Genomic DNA, 6,738 nt, shown 5'->3' on the forward strand with positions numbered 1-6,738 from the left:
AATTGAAGTACCTAATATTTTAGTTAGGTATGACAAAATGCAAACGCTATTTCTACATGCATCAACTAATACAGCTCTTTACCTATTATCAAACAAAATACATAAGATCTACATTTGTAGTTTAAATCTTGCTCTCAGTAGCTGCATTAAAAAGTCCTGGTTCACTAGTTGTCAAAAATGCAAAGCGCTAAATCCAACGTTGTATACACAACTAAATACATAAAACAGATGTCCTTATTCACCTTCCAGCATCCAGAAACTATTGCAAATACATGACTGTTATAAATATGGAGGGGGGGGGATGAGGGAGGGGGGGAGGTAGGGGGCAGGGAGTGGGTGTGAGTGTGAATTGGGCTGGGAACCTAATATAGGAGGTCAGGAGGTGGGACTAAATGAGTGAATAGATGATCCTATGAAAGAGGTATAGGGTAAGTGGAAAGACAATGTAGGCAAAGCTACTAGGAATGTAATGGGTGCTGCTAGAACCATGTAGTCAAAGGGTCTGAATATAAACTGAAGATCTGGATTCAACGAATAGGTTTGCCTTTGAGTATGGGCTTGATTGATACCCTATCATTCAGGCCGGGGATCCTATCAGCCCTCAGTCTAACAATCCATTTCACCTCTGCCTGTTCTGTTTTATTACACACATCCCCTCTTCTATTACTAGGTCTATTCAGATCTATTACTTGAAAAACAAAACTGTGTTCATTCGAGGTGTTCGAGATATGTTTGGCCAGTGCATTGGATGAACATTGCACCTTAATTTTGTATACATGCTCCCTTATTCTCTCTTTTAGTTTTCTATCTGTCTTTCCTACGTAGAACGCAGGACAGTGTATGCATGTAGCCAAATATATAACATGTACAGAATCACATGTGGCTGGTGACGTAAATGTATATTCTTGTTTGGTACTTGGATGCGTAAAAACATTGGACTCTTTTATATATTTGCATTGATTGCATTTGTGACATTTCTTAGTTATGTTGATATTGTCACTAACAGGTGCTCCTCTATCTATCCTATTTGGACCACATAACATCTTATGAAGGTTCATTTTATTTTTATATGTAAATTTGGGGGTATCACCTATCACCTTAGAAATGGCTGCATCTGTCAATAAGATGTCCCAATGTTTCTTATAAATGTACTTAATACTATTTACGTCTTGGGTGAAATGTATAGGGATTCGAAAGTATTCATTACTGTTATCAGGTAAATATTCTGAACTCAATGTGTCAACGTGTGGCATAGCAAAGTACGGATGTGCTCTACCTTCCCTTAGGGTATCTATCCCACTAAAATTTTCTTCAATTTCTTCTTCTGTGTATGAGCGGTCTAAAAATTTAGTCCGTAAGTCATCTAACTCACTCAGAAATCCTGGATAATCAGAATTCAATCTAGAGGCTCTCATCACTTGGCTCCTCATAATATTATTGAATATGTGGCCTGGATGCATGCTGCTACGGTGGAGTAATGTGTTTCTGTAACATTTTTTCCTAAATACCCCTGTGTTCAGGCTACCATCAGGTAGCTTCTCTATGTACACATCTAAGTATGGTATGACTTCTTTCGATTTGGTCATAGAAAATTTTAAAAAGTCAGTTGCCATGTTCATTTCAAATTCCAAGCCACTTAGTTCCTCCTCTGTACCACCCCAAATCAAAAAGAGGTCATCAACAAATCTGGTATAGCACAGAGCATATTTCCTAAATATATCAAACTGAAATAGGGATACATCCTCCCAATCAGCCATAATTAAGTTGGCGTAGCTATTGGCACATGAGGTGCCCATAGCTACGCCATCCTTTTGTATGTAAATTTGGCCATTGAAAATGAAGATGTTATTCGTTAGTACTATTTCCATTAACTTGCATATCACCTCTATTCTACCTGCAGAATAAGTGCTGTCCTTCATTAACCGTCTGTTCAGTCTGATGAGTCCATCATGATTTGGGATCACTGTGAAGAGTGACTGGACGTCAAAGGTGACTAATAATCTATCATGTATATCATGCTTATGTTGGATTTCTAACATTTTCTCATACAATTTGATTAAAAACTGTTTTGTATCCCTTAGTATGTAATCATACTTGTTAACTATAGGTCTTAGTAAAGATTCCAGGTATAAAGATATGGGCTCGGTGATCCACCCTCTGCCAGCAACGATAGGTCTCATGGGTGGACATTCACCATCTTTATGTATCTTGGGGATTCCTTGTATGGTAGGTATAGCAGGATGTTCAACTGTGAAATATTTAAACAATTCCTCATTGATTTTGCCTTCCTTCAACATAACGTCTAAACTAGTATACACATTAGATATAATCCTATCAACTATGTTAGTATTAATTTTTTGATAGAAGCTGGTATCATCTAACATTGATTTCATCCATTGCTTATAAAATTCCATATCCATCACAACAACTGGGCCACCCTTATCAGCAGGTCTTATCATAACTGTTCTATCATTCTTTAAACTTGTAAGTGCTTTCCTTTGGTTTGGCTTTAAATTGCCTGCCCATCTCTTATTCCTATTAGCATGGTCATTTTTGTATAAGTCTTGTTCAACGAGTTGAGAGTATGCTTCTATGAGGGGATGGTAACTAGGAACATAAGTACTAGGTTTCCTGAACGGATGTTGTATATCCAAGGAGTTACAAAAATTTAATTTAATTTGTAAGTTACGAATAAATAGTTTCAAATCTATAACACTATCAGTAATGTCGCTTCTAGTAGATGGAATAAAAGTTAAGCCTTTTTCTAGGACAGATTGCTCTTCTTTAGTCAATTTCCTCGTAGATATATTCCATACTAGGGATTTTTGTTCCCTTGCCAGATCTTCTTTAATGTAGGTCCAGTTTGAGTTTGTTCTGCTGGCCTCTCTTTATGTCTCCCCCTGCTTATGGACCATCCTCTCGCCTCTCCCCCTCCTCTCCATTGACTGGCAATAGGGAAAGGGTGGGGTGGGCAGTTGTTCTTACTGGGAGTTCCAGTTCTTACAGCTTTGGTGGATATTTTGTCACAATGCATTGAATCACTGATCATGCAGTTAGAAGCTATGGACCAACAATGTGTCCCTAGTTTAGGACTGACAGCTGCAAACAACTTTACTCCAGTACTGTGCACTATTGTGCTGAACCTACCATGACTATGTGGTTCTGTTTCAGACTTCAATCTACCTAATAATTGCGCAATGACTGTTGCTTCTCCTTCAAGGGAATGAGCTACACCTACAGAAGGGCTACATGTCAATCCTGCTTTGGGGATTATCTGAGTCCCTATATTATCAGACTGGCTGAATGGTTTCTTTACATTGGGTCTCAGAGCATCTACTCATACACAGGGGCAACTGGCTGGAACATCGGCGTTGACCAATCTAACAACACTACTATGACTTCTAAATTAAAATTACTGGATCATAAACTTTTGAAACTCAAGAAACTTCAATTGAAAATTATATATTTCAAGGAATGCTTACAACTGTGGGTTGTTCCTAAGGACCTCCGTTCATACCAGTACTCAACTGAATTGGAGGCTAACTCACCTTTTCATTTAGATCTGCTGAGACTGTTTGACAAACAGAGCTTTGAACTTTTAGAGCTTATGATCAAGCTCTACCCATTCTTCATGGACAACATTTCAAAAGAAGTGCTTGAATTGGATAACAACATGAAACTCAATTTAGACTTTGCTCGTTATAAATTCAACTACTCCAGGATTTTTTCTAGTATTGACCAATACCTAGAGAAATTGAACAGTACTAATTTGAGGAAGCTACAGCAAACCCGTCTAGCATTCGAACAGAGTCCCGCTTATCCATGCCCGCCACTTTCTCAAACATAGTCTTCCCCTAATCAGTATTCAGTGCAAGCACCAGCTAGGGGTGGGGAACAAACAGACAACATCAATAATGGATCTTCACTTAACAACAACGTCGTGAACATCAATGGATGTCCAGAGGGAATTCCTTTAAGAAGAAGTGAAAGACTGCAACAGAGGAATGAAGATCCTCTGAATTCTCAGAATGACAATTGACCACAACATCAAAATTTTTGGAATGCCATGCAGACTGGAGTGATCCTAAAACAACAGAACTGAAAGCAGAATATGAAGAACAAACAGAAATGGAACAAACACAAATGTTGATGTTTGAGCACCAGGATAATTTGGTAATTCTTACCAATAAATCAGGTGACTTTAAAATATTTAACTACTCCTGGGCGGTTGTTGATCCAGTGATTGTTGACTTTTTAGCCAAAGGGTATACTTTTGTTCCCACAAAACATATGAGTGTGGCGAAAACCATTATGGACATTAAATGCTCTATAAGAAAGTTAAATTTAATGGTACTGTTAGGGAATAATAATGATTATAAGGATAATTCCCTTAGAATTTCTAGTACATTCAATTCTCTGGTCCACCCAGTGCTAACTATGTTTGAATGCTTATGTGAACTGGACTTGAGGTATGCATTTAATTCAGCTTCCATTTTCAATCTGGTATCTAGCAGGTTAAAACCCCCTAAAAAAAAACATGAGTAAACTGGAGTGGCAACCCTTAAATTTATTAAGGTCATTTGACATTTGAATTTGCAAACCAGACAAAGGAGGGGATATAGCTATCATGGATCAGAGTGACTACATCACCCGAATGAAGGACATCGTACATACTGAATCCTATGCACCTGCTTCATTGAATGAGGTGATTATAGCTTATTGCCGCATTAAGGGTTATATTAATGACCTATTTATAGAGGCAAAAATTGATGTTGACATGTTTAATTATATGTGTATGCCTTCTCCTAGAATACCTATCCTGTTCAGCATCCCTGAGGTCCATAAGGATTTAAATAACACAACTATAAGACCTTTAGTGGATGTCCATAACTCAGTGACTTACCCTTGCACTAAGATTGTTGACACTATCTTGAAAAAACATCTAAAACATGAAAAGCAAGTTTGTAAGGACTCATGGTCTATTTAGAGAAAATAGCTAGATTAGATTTTAATATTGACCATAGTTTCCTAATGATTGATGTGAACGAATTTATACATCAATCCCCCATCAGGAGGGGATTGAATGGGTAAGCTACATGTTAAGAACAAGGGGAGCCCAACAAGCTGAGATCCATTTAGTTGAAGAACTTTTGGACATCATTTTGACGAACAATTATTTTTTGCTCAACAATGAATATTTTCTCCAGAAAATTGGTGTGGCCATGGGTTCAGCATGTGGAGCCAGCTTGGCTAACCTAGTCATGGTGCATTGGGAAACATAGTATATCAACAAGAAAAGTGAGATACGGGAAACTATTTCTTTCTACACACGATACCGGGATGATATTTTTATCATATTTAAGGAGGATTTGTTACAAGCTGAATGCTTTGTAGATTACCTTAACAACACCACTAACTTCCTGAGATTTACTTTCAGCTATAATGCGGATGAGATAGATTATCTTGATATTCACCTTAAAAAAGATAGAGTTAGGAATAGATTCAATAGATCCTAGGAAAATCCACAGAAAGACTACATACTCTAACTCATTTCTGAATTTTTCTAGTTGCCATCCATACCACCAGAAATGGTCTGCGGTCAAAGGTCAGTTGGTGAGAGCAGCTAGAATCATCACTCTGGATGAAGATTTTACAGTAGAGTGTGACATATTGAAAAATATGATCCTGAGTTGTGACTATCCTAGTGACCTCATTGAGTCCTTAATTGAGGAAGTGAAAACTTTGAATGGAATTTATATCCCTATTTTATATTTAGCCGAACCAATAAATAACTCAAACAGTACTATATTGGCCCAATTTGATTCCAGGGAGGATGGGAATACAACTAACTTCCCCATGAGTTTGACTACAACGTTAGTATCGATAGTTCAGTACTGTCCCATATTATCCATAAGAATTGGGAGATATTTAGGAACAATCCTGTAATAGTGGGAAAGGTAGGAGATGTTCCTAAAACTGTTTCCAGAAGAGGTTGCAACTTGAAGAATCTATTAGAGGTTAGGACCACCAACACCCCAAGACACCCAGGGATGTTTAGGTGTGAGATGTGCAGGTTTTGTAAGTTCATGGATGTAGGTAGAACATTTGAAATCAACAGCCTGGTTTATAGGTCTAAGAACAAGTTCAATTGTAACTCTAAACTAGTTGTCTACCTGGCAAAATGCCAAAAATGTTCAGAGTACTTTATAGGTAAGACAGAACTGAAACTCAAGAAAAGAGATTATGAACACCTATATGCCATTGACAAACACAAAACTGAGAACGCATTAGCAAAGCACATCCTCACAGCAAGTGACCACAATTTCAAATTCAGGGTGCTTGATCAAGTGATCTTGGATGGTAGAGGTAGACCTAGAACTTTGATACTAGAAGAATTAGAACTGTATTGGCAAATACATCTGAATGCATACAGTTACCCAGGCATTAATGATGCATGCTTGGTTGCATGCCTCTTGAAGTTAAGTTTAGTGAGATAATGGATATTTGTTTTTCAAATTTAGAAGCTATAGTAATAGTTTTGCTGTTTAGTATATATGCAATCTAAGTATGAAATTTCCTAAGCAACAAGTCACTGCATTAGTTGATCCAGCATTTTATGTTAAGACTGTATGTGTTCATATTTGTGATTTGTGCTTTAATTCTTCTCCTTCTTAGTGACTTTACTGAAAGAATGTTTTAGTAATATTTTTAGATATTTTTTAGATATTTCTAACTATT

This window comes from Protopterus annectens, chromosome 1.part0, assembly GCF_019279795.1.
Source record: "Protopterus annectens isolate FY-2018-M chromosome 1.part0, PAN1.0, whole genome shotgun sequence".
Classification (NCBI taxonomy): Eukaryota; Metazoa; Chordata; order Ceratodontiformes; family Protopteridae; genus Protopterus; species Protopterus annectens.